Source organism: Marmota marmota, unplaced genomic scaffold, assembly GCF_001458135.2.
Source record: "Marmota marmota marmota unplaced genomic scaffold, marMar, whole genome shotgun sequence".
Classification (NCBI taxonomy): domain Eukaryota; kingdom Metazoa; phylum Chordata; class Mammalia; order Rodentia; family Sciuridae; genus Marmota; species Marmota marmota.
Window position 1 is genome coordinate 26691677 of NW_026000082.1, and position 27417 is coordinate 26719093.

Consider the following 27417-nt stretch of genomic DNA (forward strand, 5'->3'; position numbering starts at 1 on the left):
CCTGACCACATGATAACCCTAGGAGTGCCGGGCATTTCAACAGTCATTTCCTGGGACTCATAGGTGGTTTAGGTTGATCAGACACAGGGATTTTACCTGGAATGTCCAGTGGTGGGTGCAGAGAGGGCTTTCAGTGGAATGGAAGGCCTGGTCCCACGATGGAGTTTGGATCGGGGCCTGGGGACACTCAGTGACCCTTGAAGAGGGAAGTGGGCACACCAGGGAACCTGATCCTGGGTTTTAGGCACCAAAATGAGGGAAAGCGAGGAACGAGATATGGGTCAGCGAGAAATAAAAGGCAGAGATACACACAAGGGTTTAATTTGTCAGAGCTGAAGAATAAAGGCCATCTCTCTATAGGAGAGAGAGGCAAAACAGGCTTGGGTTCTGGGACTTTTATGGGGGGGCTCAGGAATGAGAGCCAAGTGGGTCCTAATGAGGGTGGTTAGGGGTTGGGTTGGTGTGAGGGAGCGGTGAGCCTTTCTCAGAAACACCCTTGAGCAGGAAAGAGAAACTTTTTCCTTAAAATGGCCATCCAGATGCTAAGCAAGGACCTTATAGTGGGGGTCTTTTGACACTGACTCAAACTCTGTCACTTCCCCTCCGATATGAGATGACTCAAATAAAAGAAGGGGGGGATCATGTGGAGTCATTTGCCAACAGGAGGTTATGGGAAGAGAGTTCTTACACAAATTAATGCCGAAGTCCTTCTCCTAAACAGAGCCACGGTACATTGCAGAATTGGACCTTCCTCGTGCTCTGGATAGAAGCTGAGGATAGGGGTGCCAAGGAAGCTTAGGGAAGAGGTGGCCCGTCCCCAGGCCGGTGTCCTGAAGGCCAACTTCACCTGCCCACGTACCTGTCCTGCTTTTTTCTTCAGTGTGTGTGAGGGGGTGGAGCTTCTCTTTTAAAAAATGGCTCACCCTTAACTTCTAGCTTCCTTCAAAACTGGCTCAAAATAAAACCTATTTTCCTACCAATTTGACTCTGATGTTTCTGGGGCAGTGAGCATCATAACCTAGCTTCCCTCTTGGCTGATACTGAGGCCATCCAGGATCAGGAGAGCAAGTTTCCCAAGGTGCTTTCCACAGGATGGGTATTCAAACCGCCCCATGTTGCAAAAATGTACCTATTGTAGCTCCCCTCGGGAACGCTGGGAACACCAGGAGGCAGACACTGGGAGGGCAGCATCCTTCGGGACAGAGACATGTTCTGCAACCTCCTGCAGAGCCCGAGGTCAGACACCGCCACTCCTGCTGCTGTGCTGCGGGAATTTTTGCTCCATCTGTTCAATTTTTCCAATCGGTACCATGGTTTTTCCCTGGAACTCACACTATCTTGTTGAAATTTCCTTAACCAGTTACTTCACCATCAAGACATTTGCATTTAATGTCTTGCAGGCATCATCTGTGCGAGCATCGTGAACACAGGCCGTAAAATGCCCTCAACATCAGCATCTGCTCCGTCATGTGACCGCAAAGTGAAGAACCCATTAACTTCCAGCTCCTGGCTTATTGTCCAAACATGTGTCTCGAATGCATGCATTATTTAATGGTTCAGGCTGCAAGGACAACTTTTCTAGCTTGGTTGCTTCTTTTTGCTCCCATTCAGCCATATCTATAGATCAGTTCCTCATTTTTCCTCGCTTGCACCCATCAATGTGGGCTTTTTCTGCCAGGGTGATATTTTGAAAAATTGTATACACACACACACACACACATATGTATATATATAAAATAAAATTTACCATATTAGCTATTTTTAATTGTAAATGCCATTTTCAATGGCATTAAGAATGTTGTGCAACCATCACCATCACCTATCCCCAGAATTTTGTCATCTTTGTTAACTGAAACTCCATATCCATTCCCTTTCCTCACTTCCTCCAAACCCTGGAAATCACTATTCTACTTTCTATGAATTGGACTACTACATGTTAGTGAAATTATATGGTAATTTTTATTATATGTACCTTTAGGACTCGCTTGTATCACTTGGTATAATTCTATATGAGTCAGTTTTCATTACTATAACAAAATACCTGAGGCAGGCTAATTTGTCAAAGAAAAAAGACTTACTTAGTTCACAGTTCTAGAGAATCAAAGTCTCCAAGAGGTTGGGCAATGCCATTGGTTTAGTTTTTCGTGAAGATCTAAAAGAGCAGATAGTGTTACAACAGTAGGAGCATGTGTAGGAGAAAGAAATCTCATCTCCAAACAGGAAGCAATTCAAGGGTGGGACTTTTTCTTAAAAGGTGAGACTTTACCTTTTAAAGGTTCCATCACCTCTCAGTACTGCCATACTAGGGATAAGCTCCCCATACACAAACCCTTGGGGGACACAACCAAATCATATCTAAACTACAGGTGCCCTCAAACTTCACTGATGTGGTAGCATGTGTCAAAATTTCCCGCCTTTCTACTGAGTCCCTTTTCAAGACTGAATAGTATTCCACCACATGAACATACCACATTTTGTTTATTCATTTATTTATCAGTGGACACTTGGGTTGCTTTCATCTTTTGTTTATTGTGAATAATGTTGCTTTGGGAACATGAGTGTACAAATATGTCTTTGAGATTTCACTTCTGATTCTTTTGAGTATATTTTCAAATCCACTACACAAAATATATGGACATTTTACAAATTTCCATGTCATACTTGAGCAAGGACCATGTTAGTCTCTTCTGTGTCTTCAGTTTTAGTATTTGTGCCACTGAAGTGAGCACTCAGGGTGATTTTAAACCAACATTGGTGGAGGCTTCAGACACTTGTTTTCAGCTTTTTAAAGTTGTAATTGACAAACAAAATTTGATATGTTTGAAGTGTACACTTTGATGTTTTGAAATATGTATGCATTGTGATCATCACAACAAAGCTAATTAGCATATCTATCGCCTCACCTACTTATCATTTACTTTATTTCTTTTTTTAACCAATGAGAATATTTGCTACCCTCTTGGCATATTTCAGGTATACGTTATTTTTAAATTGAGTTAACCATGTTTTACATTAGATCTCCAGACCTTTTTCATGTTGCATAAATGAAACTTTGTTGACAAATATTCCCCCATATATCCATTCCTCCAGCCCCTGACAATGACAATTCTGTTTTATGTTTCTATGAGATTGGTTATTTTAGATTCCACACATAAGAGATCATGCAATATTTGCCTTTCTGTGCCTGGCTTATTTCCCTTAGCATAAGTCTTCCAAATTCATTCATCCATGCTTTGAATGGCAGGGTATCCTTCATTTTTTAAGATGAAATGTTATTTGTGTGTGTGTGTGTGTGTGTGTGTATCACATTCCTTTTATTCATCCATTCATTGATGGATAGTTAGGCTATCTTCATGTCTTGTCTCTTGTGAACAATGTTGCAACAAACATTAGAGTGCAGATACCACTTTGTGATTCTGATTTAACTACCCAAATTCTCACCAATGCTTATCTTTGGCCTTTTTGATAATAGCTGTTCTAACAGGTGTGAGGTGATATCCCATGTGATTTTGACTTTGATTTCCATGATTATGAGTGATATAGAGCATAACTTTTCATAGCATAACTTTTCATAGACCATTTTTATATTCTTTTCTAGAGAAATGTCTATTTAGGTCTTTTGCCTTTTTTTAAAGTCAAGTCACTTGTTTTCTTGATATCAAGTTATGTGAGTTCTGATTTGGGAAAATCATATGACTCTAGAAATTTGTTGATGCCTTTGATATTCTCTATTTTATTGGAATACAAGTTTTCAAAATAATTTCTAATTATTTTCTGTATTTTTGTAGCGTCTGTTGTGCTATTTCCTTTGTCATCATGTATGTTAGTGATTTGAGTTTTCTCTCTCCTCTCCGTTAGCATGGCTAAGGGTCTATCAATTTTATTTTAGTTTTTTAAGAACCAGTTTTTTGTTTTGTCAATTTTTTTCTTTTGTTTCAATTTCATTGATTTCAGCTCTGATTTTAATTATTTCCTGTCTTCTACTGCTTTTGGTGTTGATTTGTTCTTTTTTTTCTAGGGCTTTGATATGTAATGTTAGGTCATTTATTTATTGACTTTTTCTGCTTGATGATATACACAATTTAAACAAATAAATTTCAAGCAATGAAATAGAAGATACTATCAGAAGCCTACCAACCAAGAGAAGCCCAGGACTATATGGATACAGAGCTGAGTTCTACAAGACCTATAAGGAAAAACTAATACCTTTACTCTTCAAATTATTTTGTGAAATAGAAAAAGAGGGAACACTTCCAAATTCATTCCATGAGGCCAATATCACCCTGATTCCAAAACCAGGCAAAGACACATCAAAGAAAATTTCAGACCAATATCTCTAATGAACATAGATGCAAAAATTCTCAATAAAATTCTGGCAAATCGAATACAAAAACATATAAAAATATAGTGCACCACGATCAAGTGGGGTTCATCCCAGGGATGCAAGGTTGGTTCAACATACCGAAATCAATAAATGTAATTCATCACATCAATAGACTTAATGATAAGAACCATGTGATCATCTCAATAGACACAGAAAAATCATTCAACAAAATACAGCATCCATTCATGTTCAAAACCCTAGAAAAACTAGAGATAACAGGAACATATCTCAACATCATAAAAGGCTATCTATGCTAAGCCCCAGGCCAACATCATTCTAAATGGAGAAAAGTTGAAAGCATTCCCTCTAAAAAATGGAACAAGACAGGGATGCCCTCTTTCAACACTTCTATTTAACATAGTTCTTGAAACACTGGCCAGAGCAATTAGACAAAAGAAATTAAAGGGATACACATAGGAAAAGAAGAACTCAAACTGGCACTATTTGCAGATGATATGATTCTATACCTAGAAGACCCAAAGAACCCCACCTGAAAACTTCTGTAACTAGTAAATGAATTCAACAAAGTAGCAGGATACAAAAATCAACACCCATAAATCAAAGGCATTTCTGTATATCAGTGACAAATCCTCAGAAAGGGAAATGAGGAAAACTACCCTATTTATAATAGCCTCAAAAACAACAACAACAACAACAACTTGAGAATCAACCTAATAAAAGAGGTGAAAGACCTCTACAATGAAAACTACAGAACACTAAGGAAAGAAATTATAGAAGACCTTAGAAGGGCTGGGGATGTGGCTCAAGTGGTAATGCGCTCGCCTGGCATGCAGGGGGCACTGGGTTCAATTCTCAGCACCACATACAAATAAAATAAAATGTTAAAAAAAAAAGAAGACCTTAGAAGATGGAAAGATCTCCATTGTTCTTGGATAGGCAAATTAATATTGTCAAAATGACCATACTACCAAAAGCACTATGCAGATTTAATGCAATTCCAACCAAAATCCCAATGACATTCCTCATAGAAATAGAAAAAGCAGTCATGAAATTCATATGGAAAAATAAGAGACCCAGAATAGTCAAAGTAATCCTTAGCAGGAAGAAGCAGCAGATGGCATCACTGTATAGACCTTAAACTATAGTACAGATCAATAGTAACAAAAACTGCATGGCGTTGGCACCAAAATAGACTGGTAGACCAATGGTACAGAATAGAGGACATAGAGACTAATCCACATAATTACAGTAATATTAGACAAAGGCGCCAAAAACATACTTTGGAGAAAAAATAACCTTGTCAACAAACGGTGCTGGGAAAACTAGAAATCCATATGCAACAAAATGAAATTAAACCCCTATCTCTCACCATGCACAAAACTCATTTCCCTTTCAGAGGATTTGTCACTGATATACAGAAATACCTTTGATTTATGGGTGTTGAATTTGTATCCTGCAACTTTCTTGAATTCATTTACTAGTTATAGAAGTTTTCAGGTGGAGTTTTTTGGGTCTTCTAGGTATAGAATCAAGAACCTAGGAATTAAACCAGAGGCACTGTGACTATTAGAAGAAAAGTAGGCCCAAATCTCCATCATGTGGGATTAGTCCCCAACTTTCTTAATAAGACTCCCATAGAGCAAGAATTAAAATAAAGAGTCAATAAATGGGATGGATTCAAACTAAAAAGCTTCTTCTCAGCAAAAGAAACAATCAGTGAGGTGAAAAGAGAGCCTACATTTTGGGAGCAAGTTTTTACCACATGCACATCAGATAGAGCACTAATCTCTAGGGTATATAAAGAACTCAAAAAGCTAAACACCAAAAAGGCAAACAGCCCAATCAAAAAATGGGCCAAGGAACTGAATAGACACCTCTCAGAAGATGATATACAATTAATCAACAAATACATAAAAAAATGTTCAACATCTCTAGCAATTAGAGAAATGCAAATCAAAACTACTCTAAGATTTCATCTCACTCCAATCAGAAAGGCAGCTATTAAGAATACAAACAGCAATAAGTGTTGGTGAGGATGTGGGGGAAAAGGCACACTCATACATTGTTGGTGGGGCTACAAATTGGTGCAGCCAATATGGAAAGCAGTATGGAGATTCTTTGGAAAGCTGGGAATGGAACCACCATTTGACCCAGCTATCCCACTCCTTTGTCTATACCCAAAGGACTTAAAAACATCATACTACAGTGACACAGCCACATCAATGCTTTTAGCAACAAAATTCACAATAACTAACTGTGGAAACCAACCTAGATACTCCTCAGCAGAAGAATGGGTAAAGAAAATGTGGTATATATACAAAATGAAATATTACTCAGCAATAAAAGAGAATAAAATCATGGCATTTACAGGTAAATGGATAGAGTTGAAGAATATAATGTTACATGAAATTAGCCAATCCCCCAAAAAACAAATTCTGAATGTTTTGTCTGATATAAGGAGGCTGATTCATAATAGGGTTGGAAGGGAAAGCATGGGAGGATTAGATGAATTCTAGATAGGTCAAAGGGATGGGAGGGGAAGGAAGGAGACATAGGGGTAAAAAAAGATGGTGGAATGAGATGGATATCATTACCCTAAGTACACTAAGACACAAATGGTGTGAATACACTTTGTATACAACCAGAGATATGAAAAATTGTGCTTTATATGTGTAATATGAATTGTAATGCATTCTGCTGTCATATATAACAAATTAGAATAAAAAAATATAAAGTTATGTGAGTTCCTAACACATTTGGATATTCACCCCTTATCAGATGTATGGTTTTCAAATGTTTTCTCCATTCCATTGGTTGTATCTTGACTCCTTTGAATGTTTCCTTCACTGTGCAGAAGCTTCTTAGTTTGATATAATCCCACTTATCTATTTTTGCTTTTCTTGCTGGGTTTTGGGGTCAACCCCCCAAATCATTGTAAATCCAACATCAAAAAACCTTTCCCTTATATATTTTTTCCTAGTACCTTTATATTTTTAGGTCTTACATTTAGGTCTTTAATCCATTTTAATTGACTTTTAATACGATGTGAGATAATGGTCCAGTTTCATTCTTCTACATATGGATGTCCAATTTTCCAAATACCATTTATTGAGGAGACTGTCCTTCCCCTATTGTGTGTTTTTGGCACTTTGTAACACTCAGGTTTGTTTCTAGGCTCTCTCTTCTCATTTGTTAATACGCAGTGTTATGCTTTGGAACTGGGATGTCCCCCAGAGGTTCATGTGCTGAGAGTTTGTTCCTCTATGCATCAATGTTCAGAGGTAAGCTTTTGGGAAGTGATTGGACCGTGAAGATTCTAATAAATGGACTAATATATTGGTGGGTTCATAACTGAATAGATATTGGGAGATGGTAAAAACTGTAGGAGGTGGGGCCTAGTTGGAGGAAGAAGGAAGAAAGAGTATTTCTTTTTTCTTTTTCCTCCTTCTTCTCCTCTTTCTTCTCCCCTCCTCCTCCACCTCCTCCTCCTCTTTCTTGTGTTTATTTACTGGAATGAAATTATACTCCAGGGAGAAAATACAATGAGTTGTCCCAAAATAGAAAACAACCTGGAAGGGTACTTCTTGTTCCCAGTCCCCACTCAAGTGTCACCTGACCATGAGCTAAAAACCTTTGAAACCGTGAACCCAAGTAAAATCCTCCTTCAAGTTATTTTTCTCAGGTATTTTTGTCACAGTGACACAAGGTTGACTGACACAGTATGTCTGTTTATATGCCAGTGCCATACTATTTTCTATTTTTAAATCAGATAATGTGGTGCCTTTAGCTTTATTTTTCTTGGTAAAGATTGTGTTGGATATGCAGAGTTATTTGGGATTCCTTAGGATTCTTTTATATTTCTGTAAAGAATGGTGTTGGTTTTGTTTATTTGTTTTGTTTTGTACTAAGGATTAAACTCAGAGCCTTGTTCATGCTGGGCAAGCACTCTACCACTGAACTACATCCCCAGTCTGCCACTGAGATTTTGATAGAGACTGCATTGAATCTGTAGATCACTTTCAGTTGTATGGACATTTAACGATATTAATTCTCAGTCCATGAACATGGGATGTCTTTCCATTTAACTGCATCTTCTTTGGTTTCCTTCATCAACATCTTATAATTTCACCTTTTTGGTTATGTTTCTTCCTAAGTATTTTATTCTTTTTCATGCTATTATAATGGGATTTAATTTTTTTTCTTTTAGATAATTCATTGTCAGTGTATAGAAAACCCACTGACTTTTATGTGTTTTGTAGCCCGCAACTTCATTGAATTTATTAGTCTGGTTTTTTGTTGCTGTCACTGTTGAGTTTTTAGGGTTTTCTATAATAACATCATGTTATTTGAACAGAGATAACTTTAGCTCTTCTTTCTAATTTGATATATTTTTTTTGTTTCTTTTTTTCCTCTAAGTGTTCTACTTAGGACATCTAGTACCATGTTGAACAGTGGTGAGTAGACATCCTTGCCTTGTACTGAAGATTAGAGTACAAGCTCTCAGTTTTCTCCCACTGAAAATGATGTTAGCCATGGGCTTTTAAAATATGGCTTATATCATGGTGAGGTACATTTTATTCCTTTTATGCTTATTTTGTTCAGAGTTTTTTTTTAATCATGAATAGATGTTGAATCTTTACAATTTTTTTTTATGCATCTATTGAGATGACTACTTGGTTTTTGTCTTTTATTCTGATAATGTGGTGTTTCACATTCACAGATTTTTTTGTGTTCAAACATTCTTACATTCCTGGGACAAATCCCACTTGATCATGATTTATCATCCTTTTAATGTGCTGTCAAATTGGAATTGCTAGTGAGGGCTTTTGCATCTCTGAGAAGATCATGCATCTATAAAACAAGAGCAAGATACTATAAATAGCTTGTAGAAATAAAAATAATAGACAAAAATTTTAATGGGTGGAAGACAAAGTCAAGGCAATTGGACACAAAACAGAACAAAAAGATAAAGGCTTGAAAGTATGAGAATAATGTGAAAAGACATAGAGAATAGGCCTTAGAAATTCCACATCTAACTAATAAGATTCCAGAAAGAAGAAAATATAATGAAGTGAGAAGAAGAGAAGAGAGAATACAGGAAGCAGAGGGAAGGAAACACAAGAAAAAATATAAGGAAAAAAAATCTAAAATAAAGGACACTAAGATCCTGACTGAAAAGGCCCACAGTCACATGACACTATGAGAGAAAAAAGGTCCCCCTCAGAGCACATCATAGAGATGTTTTAGAATCCAGGGTTAGGGATCCCCCCAAGCTTCTAAAGATCAAACTAATACGAAAGTGTTCATATACAAAAATAATAAAATCTGAATGATGTCAGACTTCTCAATGGCAACATGGATACACCAGAGAGCAACTGGATACAGAATTAAAAATCTTACAGAATATAACTTCAACTGGGAATTTTATACCCTGCTGGACTGTCAGGTATGAGGTCAGAAGCAAGGTATCTTCACCTATCCATAGACAACCTGCCTGCCTGGAACCGTTTCATAGAAGGCCTTGAGAAAATGCTCCAACAAAGCTGAGGAATCCCAAAAGGGAAAAGCCATGGAATCCAGGCAATAAGGCGCAGCAGTGAAGAGAAGGCCCAGCTTGATAGCTCAGAGGGCCACCAGTCCAGAGTGAGCGAGGGGGCTGGATATGAGTAAGCTGAAAGAATCAAGGCTAGGCATTTGGGAAATTCTGCAAATTCAAATAACAATCTTTGAAAAACCATTAGACAGAATTTTGTACATGAAAGGAAATGTAATCACATGCTACTTAATCTGTAATGAAATCACAATCTGCCTCACAATGCTGTAAATTCTTATATAGGTGAGAAATCGTTTATTTTCTTGAACCAATACTTGGGGCATGAGGTTGAGCCAGCCAGGTCCCACCCCTGTCTCTAAAGACAGAGTCAGCTTCCCAGAAAAACAGTGACTGGGGTGGGGGTGGGGGAACGATGATTACACAAACAGGAATTAAGGTGGTTACAAGAGGAAAGGGGATGGGTATTAGGTGGCTACCAAACAGCCAAGGTCTATTTTACAACATAAATTATTTAAAACAAATCAGTGACGCAACTACATGGGTCAATGCAGATGTGGGGGCTGGAAGAGCCAAACCTACGTCCACCATGATTCAAAATCAATACAGAATGTCAAGTGTGTGGGTCCAGAAGTAGCAATTGAAACATATTGCTTAGAAACATGGAGATAGCTAGTGGGGGAAAAAAATAAAAAGCTGTGAGCTACAGAGTTCATCCGTGGTGACCCCTGGGGGCCAGAGGGGGTGGGGTGGATAGGGCTGGGCAGTACAGCTTTTCAGAAGGTTTTTTTGTATGATTTAATTTAAAAATGATGCTCATGCATTATTTTGATTAAAAATTAACAAGCAAACTCCAAGCTTTCAGGAAAAAAAACATGAAATTGGATGAAATGAGGAAGCAGGGGCTGGGGACCACACAGTGACAAAAACATGTAAGCGAACGAGGCTCCCAAATGGCACCTCTCCCCTGCCCCCAAAGCCTCTGCTTTAGTTAAATCCACAAACCATGAACTGGGCCGCAGTCTGTGGCTTCCTGGACCTTCCAGCGCTGTGCCACACAGCCCTGGGGACCAGGGACAATGTGCCCTTGTTTGAGAAGCAGAGGTGAAGTCCCACCAGGGCAAAGAGCTTGCAATGGTTTCAAGAGGGAAAACCCCAACTTTTCCCAGAAACTCCAGGACCAAGCCACGACTCCACCCCAATACGTTCTGCCTGGGCTCCTTTTTCCGTTTGGGGGAGATTGCACCTCAACGTCCTGCCTGTGTCACAGGTGCTGTCACTGCCGATGCTTCTCTTTTCCTCCCGTGAGGAAGTGCGGCCTGCAGCGGCTCCCCAAGGCCTTCTCTCGCCTTTGCCTCGCTATCCGCTATCCTGGTCCTAGACCTCATTCTTCCAGGGGTCCCAGGCCTGGTAGGAAAGCTCTGTGTAAAGAGCCATTTGTGGGGCACAGGGTCACAATTTATAAGATGGGCCCCTCCAGGACATGGGTGTGCAAGCACAGATCACAGAGAGGGACTCTGGCTCTGCACCACCTCCAAATTACAAAGGCAGAGCCCACGTTGATGGTTAGAAGCGGCAGGACAAGGGGCCATTTTAACACCTGATGACTTCCTGCTTCACGGGGTGGGGGGGGGGAGCGCTGTATGTAACTCAAGGGCAAATGACATCCGAATCTAAGACAAATCTTTAATAGGACTCTGGTTTCACAACCGTGGGGCAAAACATTCTTTCCAGAAATGGAATTTGGGGGACAATGAGGAATCGAGCTGAGCTTTGCCACGGTATTAATAGTGGGTCCTCACTTTGGGCTTCATGGGAAGCATATACGGGGTCTTGCTCCACCCCAGACAATACTGGGATGGATCTAAACCCATTTCAGGAAAACTGAGGCAAAGCAGTTGTGCAGGAGAGACAGCTGGCCCAGCGGCACAGCATCAGGCTGAAGCTCAGAGAGAGAGAGAGAGAGAGAGAGAGAGAGAGCTGGCCTGCCACCCTGCAGTCCCCTTCCTCCCTACAAACCTTGGGTCTAATTTTGTAAAATGCTACTATCTGGTCTCAATTGTGCTCTGAGGGAAATTAGGTTGGAACTTTGAAGGAAGCAGAAATAATTCAGAGAAATGTGACATAGGAACAAGTTGACCAGAAGCCAGGCTTGACATCCAAGTGACATCCAAGGCCACTTTGTGGGACACAGATATATTCCCAGGTGGGTTTTCAGAGGTCTCTGGGGAGAGAAATCTGATGAGGGGCTGGGCTTTCTTCCAGTCAATCCGTTTGGGGACTTGGTGTCACTACCTAGACTTATAGGAAATTGATTTGGAATTGCTGTAGAATCTGGGAATATGATGGGCTTTCTGAGGACAGCAAGGAAAGCCCTGGTACTAATTTCTCCATTGAAACCCTTGAAGGAGGAGAATAGACAATAAAGGAGATGGATAATCACAACCAAAGCCGACACCAGATACCCAGCAGGTAACCGCCTAACCCAACATGGCACTGGACCCATTGACCAAGACAGTTCAGACTGGACGGTTCCCCGAGCTCCTGCCTGAAATCCTTGACCTGTTTGAGCTTCAATTTCTCCTTCACACCCCACCTACTAACCTCCACCCCCAATTATTACATAAACAGTTCTCATACACTTCTGAAAAAAAAAAATAATCTCGGAATCCCTTTTTAATGGGGCAGCATCAGGAAACAGAAAATTCTTGAGTAGCATCCCTTCCTGATTTCAGAACAAATTTCACTTCCGTTGGAATGTCAGGTTCTTTGCCTGCACCATACAGTCAACGCCTGGGCTGGGGTCTTGCATTTCCAGTTCGTGGCACAGCCCCCACCAAGTACATCAGATAAAATATTTAGTTACTGATAAAAGTTCAAGTGCCCCAGAGACAACCAAACTAGGCAAAAATATTGATTCAGATCATCCTTAGGAAACAAGAAAACCCCCAACTGAGGGTGACACCAATCAGAACTATTTTTTGGAGCCCCAGATTTGTATTTCCACTCCCTCTGACTGTTTCTCCAGTTGTCCCCCTTCATTCGCTATCAGGAGGCTGGTCCTAATGTGGGCTAAGTTTTCAGGGTAGTGGCCGCAGCCACCAGTAACTCTCACAGTAGAGTCCCTTCCTGGTGGCTTCTGGGCAGCTGCCTTGAGCTGTCCAGGAAGCAGTGCCCTCTGGGGTCTGGGGAAGCCCCCGGTAGGCAGTCTTTCCTCTCTGCCTCTCTTGCTGAGAGCAGAGTGACCTCCTGGGCTACCAGCTCTCAAGCAGCTGTTTTTTGGAACTTGGCTTCCCCCACCCCCTGGTCTTCTAGTCTACAAAATCTCTCCTCTTCTGAGGTAGGACAGATGAGGCTGGAAACCCGAGGAATTTTCAGGAAGCAGGTTTATTTAAGCAACAGTGGTGCAGATGGGCCAATGCCTAAAAATCTTTGGACCTCGAGTCTGGAAATTCTTTTGGATTTCTAGTCAGTGGAGTGGTTACTTGACAGAGGGAGTGGGTGGGAACACAACAGTTACTCTTGGTCCCACATTCGTGGGCTAGACAGAGGGCTCACACTTTTTGTCTGCAAATCTGGCATTTACCAGAAAGAGGAAGCTTCAAACCATACTGAGCTCTCTGCAGAACTCCTGTAAAATCCTGCTGACACTCTTTGTAAAAATCTTTCTGACAAGAAGAGAAGCTTAATTATGGCAAGGGTCTTTGGGGTGGGGGTACCTGGTCTGTTTCATTTCCCTAAGGCCAAAAAAAAAAAAAAGTGTTCAAGTCCCTTTTAGTGGGAGAGGATAAGGTCAGAGTACCGTCTTTTCAGGGAACTGAGGTCAGATCCTAATTCGACTGCTTACTCTCTAAGTGACGTTCTGCGGATGATGCCAACTTAACTTTGAGATACGGGGCGATACCCCCTAGCTCGTGGGATTGCCGTGATGGTTCATGAGATGGTGAGTGTGTGGCACTTGGCACAGTCCTGGCTCAGGAATGCATCTGGAAACAACATCACTGTCTGCTTCAAAGTAAGGAAAAGGGGAGCACCCATTTGAGACTAAAATATAAAACTGGTACTTTCATATTAAATTTAACTTAATAATAGCAATTGTTAGACCAAAGCCTTGACAGTTCTTATTTTTGGCTTGTCCTAGAGCAGAAACAGAACAAACAAGCCTGGCTTGTTAAAGAACATATTAACTCCTAGTTAATCAATATATAACAAAGGTATTCTTTAAAGCAGGCCTGAAGGGCAAAGTAGAGGTTTGTCTGGCAGACCAGGGGGGTCAGCAGGACAGCAAGTATGTGTTACGCCCCTGCCTTGCCGGCTCCGGCCGCCCCTCCCCTGTCTACAGCAGACATCATTAATCAATCATACCATCTCATCTTGTTGAGCCTGGATTCTGCCTTATCACAGTTTCAGTTCCTGTTTTTCCTCCTGTACTAAAGCGTTTTAAAGGAAATCCCAGATACTGTGTTATTACGTACCTGCAGAGCACATTTCTTAAAAACATAGATGTTGGGCTGGGGATGTGGCTCAAGTGGTAGCGCGCTCGCCTGGCATGCGTGCGGCCCGGGTTCAATCCTCAGTACCACATACAAAGTTGTTGTGTCCGCTGAAAACTAAGAAATAAATATTAAAAATTCTAAAAAAAAAAAAAAAAAAAAAAAAAAAAAAACATAGATGTTTTCTTATAACAACAATGACATTATCACACCTAACTAAAGTAACAGTAAATCCTTTGTATTGCCTAAGACCTAGTCCATGATCAAATTCTCCTGGCTGATACAGGACAGATGTAGGTTATGTTCAACAAGGCGACTGAGGAGCCCCTGTACCGCAAGAGTTTTAAGCAGAAGGGATGTTTTCAGATGCATGAGTCAGGAAAGTGTCAGATTCATGAGTCAGATGCATGGAGTTTGGGAAAGGAATGGAAGGGGGGCGGGGCATCTCCTACCCCAGATGACCTGTGTCTTCCTGGGCTGCTTCAGAGATGGTAGTGGCAGGGTTGGGGGTTTTGCCTGGGGGTGGAATCCATTGTCTACCTCCAGTTCTGGGAATCCTTTCTTCTGCCGAGAAGCAAGGGGAGCCTCCTGCAAACAGGACTCTGGGACTCTTTTCTAGGCCTGATCCCAGCAGATGGAGCCCCCGGCACTGCAGCGAGTGAGTGGGTGATCCAAGTAGAGGCATCATGGTGCCCTCAGCACCCCCAGGAAGATACTAATTCTACCCTGAAGGGATGGACCGTGGGAGTCAGACCTCCCCTGCCTTCACTGTGCCAGGTCATCTGACCCTTCTGTTCCCCGCCCCCTGGGGGAGCAGGCAGCCTGTGGAATCAACTGCCAAGGGGTCAGCAGAGGCTAGCATGGATTTTCCATTTTCTTGCGTGTCAGTGAGAAGACTGAAGGCTCAATTTCGGGATGCCTGGGCCTGCACAAAGGCGGTGATGATGGCTATTGTCTGCAAAATGGCCCATTGTGGAGATGGGGTGGGGGGGCAGCAAATGGGATGAGAGTCTTCGATCAATGACTGTTGATTCCTTTCTAGGGGAGCTGAGACTGCACTCTGCAGACAAAGGTGCGATTTAGTGCAGGGCACGCTGAAGACCAGAGAGAGGAAGTCCAGGGGAAAGCAGCAGAGGATTTCAACTGAGACCCCTCAATCCTCAGGGCTCCTGCTCCCCAGCTACTGGGCCTGACAGAGAGGTCAGGGGCTGTGGAGGTGGGGTAGAAATCAGGGCAGCCTAGCATGGGGTTGCTGGGGTTCCTGGGAAACTTCAGGGGGGGGGGAAAGGGAAACTTGAAAGTCTGTATTTCGATCTCATGGTCTTTAAGACATCCCTTTAACCCTCCAGGGAAAGTAGGACTGTGACTCTCCTGTTTCTCTCTCCCTTTTCTTTCTTTCCTTCTCACTCTCGCTTCTTTTTCCTTTTATCTCCTCATTCATTCGCTAGACACTCATTTATCCAGTGACCCATCAGGCCCTGTGTCCAAGGTGTAGGATAAGATTGCAAAACGGCAGGCATGGTCCCTGCGCTCATGGGCCTTGCAGGCCCTGGGTGGGATAGACGCTAAACCAAGCACAGATACGATGATAGGTGGGTGAAGTTTTATGAAGAAAACAGAAGTGCTAACTCAGAAGATAGACTGTCTCTTTCTTCCTGCCTCCCCTGTGCTGCCTCCTCGTCTAGACTGTCCACGAGGGTCGCCAGCTCCCTGCTCTTATCTCTCTCCCCCCTCACAATTGCGGCTACAGGACCCCACCCCCACCCCCAGTGCTTTCAGGGATTCATGCCAAGACCGCCAGTGGAGGCCTGAGCCTGCAGACAGTAGTGAACCTGGTATGCACCATGCTTTTTCCTACATATACACACCTACAATACAGCTTATAAAACAACAGTAGAGATTAATAGTAATAAAAACAGAACAATTATAACAACGTTACAACAACATTCTATTTCTATATGTTCAGTGTTCTATAGGTGCAGGAAGTGCATATGGTGTGGACAAAGAGATGACTCGTGCCCTGGGTGGGATGGAGCAGGATGAGGAAAGATTGGATGAGAGATTTCATCATGATACTCAGAATGGTGCCTGATTGAAAAGTTATAAATTGCTTATTTCTAGAATTTTCCATTTAATATTTTCAGATTGTCGTTGTCTATGGGTAATTGCAACTGTGCACAGTGACACTGCAGGTGGGACGGGGGGGGGGGGGGCTTCTGCACTATCTCCCTCCCCCTCTCCCATCACACTATTGACTATGCTCTGTCCTGGCTGCCAATGCTCCTCCCTGGCTCAGATAGAGGGAATCAGAGCTCTGGCCAAGACTTCTTGGGGGCTTGTCAGACTTTTCCTTGACCTTGAGCCCTAGATCTATTGTATACCAGAGAAGCTTTTTTCAATCGCCCAAAACCAAAGTTTTCTCTGATATGCAGATGCTAATTCATAATAAGGAGGGAGGGTGGAAAGGAAGAATAAAGTTACCTTAGATTAGATAGAGGGAAGTGAAGGGAGGGGTGGGGGAGTGGGGTAAAAAGGATAGTAGAATGAAACAGACATTATTATCTTTTACACATATGACTACATGACCGGTGTGATTCTACTACATGTGTAACCAGAAAAAGGAGAAATTATACTCCATTTATGTGTGATATGTCAAAGTGCATAAATGTATTCTACCGTCATGTATAACTAATTGGGATAAATAAAAAATTTTAAAAAGCCAAAAAGATTTCTACAATACATATTTAATCTTTGTTGACATGTAATTTACATATTGTGAAACACACAGATCTCCCATCAGTTTTCTGCATCATCTGTTTTGAAACTATACTAGAATTAGATACTCACACACTCACAATGGTTCTGTCTTCTTGATCCTTGACTCTTACACGAAGTGTCTCTGCTTATCTCTCATAGTTATCCTTGGGCTGAGTCTACCTGTTTGGTAATTGATATACCCTGTTTTGTATCTTTTAATTGGTATTTTCCTGGTAAATACTTTCCCCAACCTTTTAACCTTTCTGTGTGTGTGTGTGTGTGTGTGTGTTTTGTATTTTAAAGTGTGTATCTTATAAACAGAATATAGTTGGGTGTTACTTTTTTATTACCAATTTCTGCCTTTTAATTAGAGTGTTTAGTCCGTTTACATTTAATACAATTATTGATTTGGTTGAATTGAAAAGTACTACTTGGCTATCTGATACTTCTTTTTTTTCCCTTTTGTTATTTTTCATTTCTTCTCCCTTTCCTGCCTTCTTTGGATTTATGAACTTTTTAATATAATAGTTTTATCTCATTCACTAGCTTTTCATCTACATTTGTTTTAAAATGGTTATTCCAGAAATTGCAACATGCATTCTTAAATTATCAAGGTCTACCTTGAAATCATATGATTCCACTTCACATACAATGTGATTCTCTTACAATAGTACAATTCTATTTATTTTTTTCTTAGTTTTATTTTTAAATTTATTTTACTTATACATATACATATTCCACAGTGTAATATCATTTGTGTTTTAAAGAGTAGATTTTATTTTAAATAAATTAATAATTTTAAAAAAGAGTTTAAAAAAATTTTGACCACCTATATTACCATATCTGGTGCTCTTTATTCTTTGATAGGAATCTTAGCTTCCAGCCAGTACCATTTCTCTTTACCCTGAAAAACTTCTTTCAACATCTTACAATTCATATCTGCTGGTGATAAATCCCCTGATTTTGTTTATTTCAAATTTTTCTATTTTATCTTCATTTTGTAATTATTTCTGAGTATAGACTTTTAGGAAAATGTGCTAGTATCCTTTTACCACTTTAAAGTCTCCATTGCCTTCTGATTTGCGCTGTATTTAATAGTAAATCAGTGAACATTCTTATTTTTTAATCTTTATTTCCCTATCTGCAAGCATCTTTTAGGATTTTTCTTTTTATCTTTGTTTTTCAAAGATTTTATTGTTATGTACCTTGGTGGTGATGGAGTGTATGTAAGTGTGTGTGTGCGCGCGCGCTACTTGGGGTTGGCTGATTATTTTGTACTTGTGGGTTGACATTTTCATCACATATGAAACATTTTCATTCTTTAAAAAAATTTTTTTGTGGTTGTAGATGGACAGCATGCCTTTATTTTATTTGTTTTACTTTTTATGTGGTGCTGAGGATTGAACCCAGTGCCTCATGCATGCTAGGTAAGTGCTCTGCTACTGAGCTACAGCCCCAGCCCCTGACATTTTCATTCTTTTAAAAACTTAAAGGACTGTATTAGTCAGGGTTCTCTTGAGAAAAGAATCAATAGGAAGTATGATTTTTAAAAGGGAATTTATTAGGTTGGCTTATATGACCAGAAGCTAGATAGTCCACAATAGCTGTCTGCAGGCTGGCGAGCTGGAGGAACCAGTAGCTGAGCAGTCCAAGAAGCTAAAGGCTCAGAACAAAAGGGATCACAGTGCTACCTACCCCAGTCCAAGACTGAAGGCTTCTGGAAACTCCCTGGAGAATCACTGGCAGAGTCCACTTTGGAAGAGTGAAGGAGTGAGAGTCTAATGTCCTCAGTGATCGCAACAGCAACCAAGAACCTTTCCAAGGAGAAATGAGCTTGCATCCACCACTGCTCCCCTGTTCTTCCAACTTTTATTCCATCCAAGCAACAATCCTATTGGACAGTGTGGCCCATGATTAGGGAGGGACTCAACTTCAGTTCATTTTCCCACATGCCAGTCATTCCCAGACACACCCTCATTGACACACCCAGAAGCCTCTTAATCATTAGCATCTCTTATCCCAATCCAATTGACAATTCGAATTAACTATTACAAGGACTTTATTTTTTAGAAAAGTTTTAGATTCACATTAAAATTAAATGGAAAGTAGAGTTCTTATATATTCCTCCCCTCTCTATACCCACAGCCTTCCCCACCATCAACAGTGAGATATATTTATTACAACCCATGAACCAATATTGACACGACATTGTCAACTAAAGTTCATATTTTACATTGGGGTTCAATCTTGGTGCTGTATATTTTATGTATTTTGACAAATGTGAGGTGACATGCATCTATCATTTTAGTATCAAAAACAGAATAATTTCCCTGTTATAAAAATCCTCTATGCTCTGCCTATTCATCCTCTTCTTTCTCTATGGATCCCTATTGACTACTGATATTTTTGCTGTCTTCATATTTTGCCTTTTCTAGAATGTCATACAATAGGAATCATAAAGTAGATAGTCTTTTCATATTGGCTTCTTTCACTTAACAGTATGCCTTTAAGTTTTCTCCATGTCCTTTTATGGTTTGATTGCTCATTTCCTTTTAATGCTGAATAGTATTTTATTGTATGGATATGGCACAGTAGGCTTATCCATTTGCCTATCGAAGATCATCTTTTTGTGTCCAAGTTTTGGCAATTATGAATAAAATTGTCATAAACATTCCTGTGCAGTTTGGGGGAAGACAAAAACAAATCTAAAAACTAAGAAAAGTAACTGCTGCATTATATAAGAGTACATGCAGTTCCATAAGAAACTGAAACACTGTCTTCCAAAGTGGGGAGGTTCAAAGGCTATACCATCGTACCTCCCCACCAAGGATGGAGAGAGCTACTGCTGCTCCATATCCTCTCCAGCCTTGGTGTTCTGGGGTTTTGGATTTTGGCCATTCTTTTCAATTTTTTAAACTGGTAGCTAATAATTGTACATTATTATGTGGTACAGGATGATGCTTTGTATATTTATATATGTCTATTGAGCAACTCAAGACTCTTAGGTTATCCATCATCTCAAACATTTGGTCATCCTAATAGGTGTGTAGTGATATCCGTTGTTTATGTCATCTTTGACAAGGTGACTATCCACGCATTTTTCTCACTTAAAGTTGGGTAGCTTGCTTCCTTTCTATTTTGTTTTAAGCTAATGGTCCTTTTGCAGAAGAGTCCTTTATCAGATATGTCTTTTGCAAATATTGTCTCCTGCTCTGTCTTGTCTTCTCATTCCTTTGATGGCCGTTGTGTTTTTTCAAAAAATTTTTCAGTGGCAATTTTTCTCCTCATTTTTGAGCTCTAATTCCATTTATATTACAGTCCTTGATATTGTCTCACAGGTCACTGTGGTTCTGTTCTTTTTTTTTGGAGGGAGGGATACCAGGGATTGAACTCAGGGGCACTTGATCACTGAGCCACGTCCTCAGCCCTATTTTGTATTTTATTAGAGACAGGGTCTCACTGAGTTGCTTAGCGCCTGGCTTTTGCTGAGGCTGGCTTTGAACTTGTGATCCTCCTGCCTCCTGAGTCGCTGGGATTACAGGCATGCGCCTCCATGCCTGGCTCTGTTCTTTTTTCTGTGTATTTCAGTCATCACTGTTTTAAGAGCTGTATTTTTTTTCTTTTTAAATCCACGGAAATTTTCTTTTTACTTTCTAATCTATTATCAAGTTTATCTAGTAAAATTTTCACTCCAGATATTGTATTTTTGAGTGTGTGTGGCCTACGTATATCAGGCAGATGCTCTGCCACTGAGCTGTATTCCCAGCCCTTTAAAAAAAAATTCAAAAATTGATGTGGGGTCTTGCTAAGTTGCCCAGTCTGGTGTCAAATTTGTGATCCTGCTGCCTCAGCCTCCTGAGCAGCTGGGATTACATGTATATGTGCCACCATGCCTGGCTCAGATATTTTACTTTATAATTTCTATCTGATTACTTCCACAGTTTTTTTTTTTTTTGGTTGAAGTTTTCCAGTGGTTCACTCATTACATACATATTCTCCTTTAAATCCTTAAACATATGTCATCTCTAGGTCTATTTCTACTCATAAATTTTTCTCCTGGTTATAAGTTCTATTTTACTGCTTTGCATTTTTTAAAAAAGAAATTTTTAAGTTTGAATTTTTACTACTTTTGCAGTGCTGGGGATTGAACCCTGAGGGGTGTGCATGTTAGGAAAGCACTCTAGCACTGAGCTGCACCCCCAGCCCCTTCAAAAGCATTTTTATAAAGTTCTATACTGGACATTGCGGATATTGAGATATGGATCTTATTGTCACATTTTAAAGAATGCTATGTCTTTGTTCTGGCAGGTGGTAATTTGCTGGAGAATCAGGTTGGTCCTATCACAAATTGACCTTGTAGTCTAGGTATAGAGGTGTCTGCTCTATGGCCTTCCCGAGTCTCTGAAGAATATCAGGGTGACTGGCATTCTTCACCAGCCCCCAACACAGGGTGACTTCCAATAAAGCAGTTTGACTCACATGCCAGGAGCTGCTCTTTGTCAGGCAACACGAATTCTCATCCTGTCCACACACAGCTTACTGCTCAGTCAAAGACCACGCAGATCCCAGATCCCCTCCGTACCTCTCTAACCTCCTCTCACCTGCAAACCTCAGCTGCCTCCCCCTCTAGTCTCCAAGTCTCCACTCTCTTTGGTGCCACTCCCTGGGCTGACCACAGGCAGAGAGCCACCGGGCCTGTCCAACTCACCTCATGAGTTTCCTTTTCCCAAGGATCACAGATGGTTAGAACTTAGAGACTTGCCAACCCGAGAGCCACAGTAAACGGTGAAATCTTCCTACACCTCCACGCTTCCCTTACCTCTGTCCTTGGCCATTGTCCTGGGTCGCAGGAGGTAGGAGAGAAGCAGGGGTCACTGGGAGGAAGGGAGGCCAGAGAAGGCAGTTGGGAACTGCCTGCTACATTTTGTTTATAGCTCCCAGTGGAGCCCAGTGGGAAGGCAGCTGTGTGTTATTGAGCTCACTGAAGAGGCAGGAGGAGGGGGCTGCTGGGGAGTGCAATTAGCTGATGGTTTGAGACTGATGAAGTGGATAATGAGAGGTGTTAGGACAGATTTTCATGCTAAAAAGAAAAAAAGAGAGGGAGAGGGAGGGAGAGAGACTGTCACATTAATCTGCTCAGGCTCCATCCTTCAGGAACAGAGAGGCCAGGGAGCAGAGGATTCCAAGTCTGGACCAAGGGTTCCTTCCCAGGCGGCTCCTGGGGGATGCTCCTCCTCCTCCTCCTCATCACTAGTGATCACCGAGCTCATAGGTCCTGTGCCAACGGTCTTTGTACTCCACCTCATCTGACTGGCCTAAAACAACCCTGGGAAGTCGTGTTTACTATAACCCATTTTACAGATGGGCAAATGGAGGTGCAGGGAGATGAAGGAACCTTTACAATAAATAGATAGATATGAGCCTTTCCTGTGGTATGCAAGGGCTGGTGCAGCCAGGGCATTGTTAGTTAGTAGGGCAGCCAAGTTTCTCACCCAGGCCTGACCCCAGAGCCTTGGTCTTGTTCTCATGGTGCAGGTGCTTTTGGCTTTGGCAGACCCTGAGCCAGTCACCTTCTATGTCTTCATTTCAGCTTCATTCTGGTTGCCAGTCTTTCCTAATAATATCTACCAGGGAAAGTGCCATCACGGCCCTCTATTCAAATATGAGCAAACAACTGAGTGTGGTGTCCCATGCCTGTAATCCCAGCAGCTCAGGGGGCTGAGGCAGGAGGATTGCAGCAACTTAGCAAGACCCTGACTCTAAATAAAAACTAAAAGGGCTGGGGATGTAGCTCAGTGGTTAAGCAGCCCTCGGTTCAATCTCAGGTACCTAAATAAATAAATAGATAGATATGGGCAAAGAGTATCAGAGCAATTATACATTTTGTCCAAAGAACCTCATCTTGCAAGTAGTGGAACAATATTAAAATGTATTGAGCTTTCATACAACGATTACATATTGCATGCCTGCTGTGTGTCCGAACTTATTCTAGGGATACAGATGTAGCAATGAATACAACAGAAAAAGGTCCTGCTTTTGTGGAGCTTAGGTTCTGGTGAGGGGTCAATAGACAATGAGCAAATTAGCCAGATGAAGGCCAATAATATAGAGGAAAACTAGGCAGGAGAGGAGGGAAGGGAGGCTGTTAGGTAGCAGGCATAATTTTGCATTAAATGTCAGGAAGTCTCCCTGAGAATTCGACGTTGGAACAAAGCCCTTGAGGGGCTGAGGGATCCGGCCCTGGGTATCTAATGGAAGAGCATTTTTAGCTAAAAGAACAACTTGTGCAAAAAATCCAGAGATATGGAGCTGCACGTTGCTCACCTCCACGGGCAGCGGTCACAAAGGCACGCAGAGGAGGGTCCCTCCGGGTCTGTGCAGGGAGCCTTTCCCGTGGTCTGCAAGGGCTGGTGCAGCTGGGCAGAGTGGTGGTGGGGGGAAAGAAGGGGCCACGAGGCAGAGTGTAACTGAAGCCCGAGTCCGTGGGCCTTTGGGGTTATTGCGCTGAGGTGGGCTTCCGTGGAGCGAGAGGTTTGGTGACCAGCCACTTTTCCCATGGGTCCTCTGGAGGATGGACAAGGCAGGCAGACCAGCTGGAGTTGGAGCTGACGGTGGACAGGCGCCAGGCTGGTAGCAGCAGGCGTGGGAAGGAGGGCTGGGATCTGTTCATATTTTGAAAGTAACAGATTGGATGTTGAGTGTGAGTAAAAGAAACATCCAGGATGACTTCAGAGTTCTGTCCTGAGCACCTGGAAAGACAGAGCCGCGCTGTGCAGGCATGAGGAGCACGCTTCAGGTTGGGGGAGTGAGGACGGGCATCACAGGGGGCCGCCTGATGGGCGGGTGTGAGGTCCAATGGAGACTGGAGCAGGCTCTGGGAGGGTGGAGCCAGGAGACAGCGGGGCGGGCCCAGGTGCTGAGCTCTGTCTCTGGCATGGGAGACCACCTTGTCCAGATAGGAGTCTTTGGCCCCGGCCCTGAAGTGTCCCACGAGCTCTGCCTCTCATCCGAGGGAGACAGCCTAGTATGGTGAAAGATACTTGCTGAAAACAGAAGCGAGGAGGGAATACCACTCACCTCCTGGGGCTGGCACCTGCCTCTCTGAGCTTCACCCCTCCATCTGTTGAGTGGGGAGCTCCCACTTCAGATTTTGGTTGTAAGGCTCAAGTGAGGCCATGCAATGGGCTTGGTGGCCTCGCCTCTAATCCCAGCAACTAGGGAAGCTGAGACAGGAAGATCCAAAGTTTGAGGCCAGTCTCAGCCACCCAAGTGAGGCAGTGCCCACCACAGGGTGTGGACAGCTGGCAGCAGGTCATTCTCTCACCAGATCCCAGCCCCATCTTGTGTGCCAATCCCCTCCTCTTCTCCCCAGCCCCCCTTCCAGGAGCTCTTCCCCTTTTCTCTCCACCTGTCAACATCCGATGTGCCAAATTGGAGGTCCTTGAAGAAGTTTCCTGATGTTTTTCTTGCCCTCATCAATTGGCATCTTTGTCGTTCCCAGGTGAGGTGGTGTTCAAAAGGTAAGAAGCTTTTGGTACCAGATGCACCTGAGTTTGCCTCTCTCTCTATCTTTGGGTGATTTTAGAAAGGCCACTAGATCACTTGACGCCTCAGTTTCCTCATCTGTAGGACAGAACCTTGTCACGGAGGCATTGCAAGAATCACAGAAGACAGTGCAAGGCAAGCAGTTAGCACAGCAGACTGGAATCTGCTGAGCACTTCAGATGAGTGGGCCCCAAGATGGTCCACCTAGAGTTTACCTGGACCAGGAACCAACATGCTCTCTCCAGAGGCCCAGGCGGTAAATATTTTAAGTTTGGCGGGCTCCACAGCAGCTCTGCAGCCCCACCACTGTAGAGAGAACTCAGCCCCAGACAACATACAGGCAAGCAGGCAGGCTGTGCTCCAGCCGCGTTGACTAAATGGGGGTGATGGGCTGGATTTGGCTTGTGGGCCATGGTTTTCTAACCCCTGATCTAAACAGATCCTCTCACTCAGCATAAAGCCGAGAAGGAGGCTCAGAGCTAGCAGGCCACCTACCCCACAAGGTGAAGCCTCTTGGCTGAGGGAGGCTCGTGGGAAGGAAGCCTGACCCTGGATTCCAACCTGGATTGTACGTCACCACTCAAATGGGTCAACTCTCTCTCCCCTGTTGGTGCTGGTTGCACACACGGCTAGGGGCTCATTAAATATTCATCGGTTGGTTTAATATCACAGTACATTCTCGACACCATCTTGGAAGCTTCTGGATTTGTCCTTTGGAGACAGCTGTGAATCAGAGGTGTAGAAGGAATCATGGGCTGGCCCAGCGTCCCCTTGTGAGTCTGGGGTCCTTGGTTCCCAGTCCGGGAGGATACTGTCGGACGACAAGGACAGTCTTACAGCCCCAGTCACCAGCGAGGCGACTCTCTGCAGCCGTGTAGTTCTTTCTTTGGTTTCTCCATAAAAACAATCTTCTAAAAAGAATCTCATCTATTAATGTGATTATTAATCTGGAAAAAAAACCCCACTTCTCAATAAAATGAATCTATGACAAGACAGATGTAATAAACCTGGTTAGGATTTATGATGTGCCCAGGCAGCGTTTTGCAAAAGATAATGTTCCCCTGTAATGTTGATTTGCCGGATGAGAACCATGTAATTTATTCTGTCAATGTACATAAGAAATGTTATCTGTGTGGGGAATGACTGATGGCCTCATGAAAGCTGGCGGAGAAACAAATAAAACAATTTGGGCCTTAAAAATATAATCACCTAATGATCACGTCCCTGGGTTGGAATGTGGGGCTGGGAGCTGGGGCTGCTGTGAATCAACCGTCCAGTCCTGGGGGGCTATTTACCCTTGAGCTTGGCACTAGAGGGTAGCAGGGAGCCCCCAGAGTCTCTCCTGAAGGTGAGAGTCCTCCCTCTGGGCCTTTGCCCTCTTCCTGTTCTTCCACTTATCAATCCAGGTCTCTCTTGAGCCCTGGAAGCTTCCATGCTGGCAGCTGCCCAAACACACTCCCAGCAGCAGCTTCTGCTGGACACTTGCTCTCACCCTCTGGGTCTCTGTAGGCAGCACCTGCTCTTTGGGATCCAGTGATGGCTGTCATCTTCTCTCTGAGACTAGACTGCCCGTGGTTTAGCATCCTCTGTAGGAAGGATCTTCTCGTGAGTGCTCCTGAGCACTCACCCAGTGGATTCCAACTCCGAGGTAGCTGTCCTTCACTGAATGCTTCAAGGGCAACCATCCTTAGGAGGCCGGCACCAGCATTCTTTCCTTTTTTATAGAGTAGGAATTGGGGCTCAGAGGCCACCTGCCTTGTCCAAGGTCATGCCTAGTGAGCGGAAGAGCAGAGTCCAAATCCAGGCTGCAGAGCCCGACCCGATTCCACGTTGAAGTAACTCCTCAGCCGGGCTCCTCTTTCGCACTGGCCACCCCTCCTGGATGCCATTGCTTCCCTTGGCTTCCATACACCACACTCTCCTGGTTTTCCTTGCACATCTCTGACCACTTCATCTCATTCTTCCTTCCAGAACCTTCTTCCTTAAATGCTGGTGCCTGTCACCTCAGTTCCCAGCCTTCCTTCCTCCCTCAGGGGTGTATCTTCTCCTTTTTGTTGGCTTTTACAGTGGGGTCTTGACGGCTGACTCTCTGCCTGGGCCCCAAGTTCTCCACCCACAAGGTGCTCTCACATGGACATTCCCCAGGCACTCAAAAACTGAATCCTTTGTCACTGTCCATTCCCAGGTTGCTCCCCAAATTGGCTTCCTTGGGGACTGGCACTTCTCCCATCCATTCTCCTAAATACCTAGGTTAGAATCCAAGAGCCACCTTGATGTGTCCCCTTACCTTTGCTTCCATGGCCGATGCATCACCAGGCCCTGCACAGCGTCCAGGCCACTCGGGGTCTGAGAGCCTCAGCAGAGACATCACCTCTGCAGGAAGCTGCCTCTAAACTGGCCAGGCTGCAAACAGTGCTCTGGGCCTGCTCCTGCGGCTCGCTGGCCTTCCTGCATGGTGAGGGGCTGCGAATAGGCCTTCTCCTTTCCCGGGAGTTTCCTGAGGGCAGGAGCCTGTTCTTCTGGCCCCGCGGTGCAGAGAGAGGCCTTTGCTGAGTGATGGCCTGATTGAGGCCGTGAGCTGACGGAGGGAAGCCCAGGCAGAGCCCTGCCCCAAAGTGAGCTGGAGAGAGGAGTGAGGCATCAGACAGATGCAGCCCTGCTCCCAGGTTCCTCTGACCACCAGAGAAGGCTCTCGTTTAGGGCAAGGCCAGGACTGGGAAGTGGCT

At 43.0% G+C, this 27417-nt stretch overlaps 1 non-coding gene across 1 annotated transcript; it reads right to left on the minus strand.

Annotated features, from left to right (window-relative positions):
* Positions 1 to 2624: 2624 nt before the first annotated feature.
* Positions 2625 to 2729, minus strand: LOC125610470. Its single transcript, XR_007340486.1, has one exon. It is a non-coding gene; the product is annotated as a U6 spliceosomal RNA (small nuclear RNA).
* Between the last annotated feature and the right edge of the window lie 24688 nt (positions 2730 to 27417).